At 56.6% G+C, this 1,337-nt stretch overlaps 1 pseudogene; it reads left to right on the top strand.

Moving 5' to 3' along the window:
- On the top strand, positions 1 to 1,005 carry LOC124687907 (annotated as a pseudogene).
- Positions 1,006 to 1,337: the final 332 nt, after the last annotated feature.

Below are 1,337 nucleotides of genomic sequence, written 5' to 3'. Positions count from 1 at the left end.
TTGTCCCGTTCCGGCGTACAAAGACACCAGTTCCGAGCGCCCGCCGTCGCCTGCCGGACCACCGGAGCCATGTACCCGAAGCCAGACGACGCGGCCGCCCTGTACCCGAGGCAGGAGTCCGCCCCGGCAACGGGCATCCCGATGAGCGGCACGGGCCGCTCCGGCGGCGTCGGGCCGAACGCGCCGAACGCGTACTACCACCAGCAGGCGGCGCCGACGGCGGCCGCGTTCGCGATGCAGGCGCCGCCGCTGGCGGCGTGGTCGACGGGGCTGTGCGACTGCTTCGACGACTGCAGCAACTGCTGCGTGACGTGCCTGTGCCCCTGCATCACGTTCGGGCAGGTGGCGGAGATCATCGACCGGGGCTCGACGTCGTGCGGCGCCAGCGGCGCGCTCTACGCGCTCATCATGCTGCTCACCGGCTGCCAGTGCGTCTACTCCTGCTTCTACCGCGCCAAGATGCGCGCGCAGTACGGCCTGCAGGAGGCGCCCTGCGCCGACTGCTGCATCCACTGGTGCTGCGAGCCATGCGCGCTCTGCCAGGAGTACCGCGAGCTCAAGAAGAGGGGATTCGACATGAACCTCGGTAAGATCAGACACCTACCGTACCACCGCCCCTTTCATCTCCATGGCTGTATCCTAGTAGTATCTTTGTGCTAACTAATCTTGGCGTTGGTTGATCGATCTTTGCAGGATGGCATGCCAACATGGAGAGGCAGGGGCGCTCCCCGGCGACCATGCCACCCCTTATGCACCCAGGGATGACCCGTTGATCCATCACTATATGCTGTCCAACGGCGACGCTGTGAATCGGAAGTAATTTCACTACAAAATCCAGTGTCCAACTTTAGGAATTACCGCTTTATTTATTAATAATGCGTGATCAATCTAGCAACGTACTGTTTGAACTTGTTGCTCATATGCATGCTTTGCAACTGTAGCTCGGCCGATTGAGAAATATCTATAGTCGTTCGAACAAAACTGTCTCGAATTCTGCGGATTCCCTATTGTTATGTTGCCAAAAGAATGAAATGTGCCTACTACGGAGTACTTTCTAGCGGATGTTTATTACTGTACTAATAGAAAAACAGGAATCCTCTCGGTACCACTGATAGATCAACGAAACCTGGCCAAGCAGGTCTGGTGAGTGGTGGGCATAAACCCTCGCGTCCAAGGCGTAATCAAGTTGTGAAGCAAAATCTTACAACATCATTTTACCCAAGATAGGAAACTACAACATCATCGCATCCTCGAAACCAAGCAAGTCCATTTTGGCGAGCCCCCCCCCCCCCCCCCTCCCAATTTCCTATTTTCCATCTATATCGAAACTGAACACT

This window comes from Lolium rigidum, chromosome 2 (assembly GCF_022539505.1).
Source record: "Lolium rigidum isolate FL_2022 chromosome 2, APGP_CSIRO_Lrig_0.1, whole genome shotgun sequence".
NCBI classification, from domain to species: Eukaryota; Viridiplantae; Streptophyta; class Magnoliopsida; order Poales; family Poaceae; genus Lolium; species Lolium rigidum.
The sequence above is the reverse complement of the archived record's forward strand: the minus strand, read 5'-3'. Positions and strand labels throughout refer to the sequence as shown.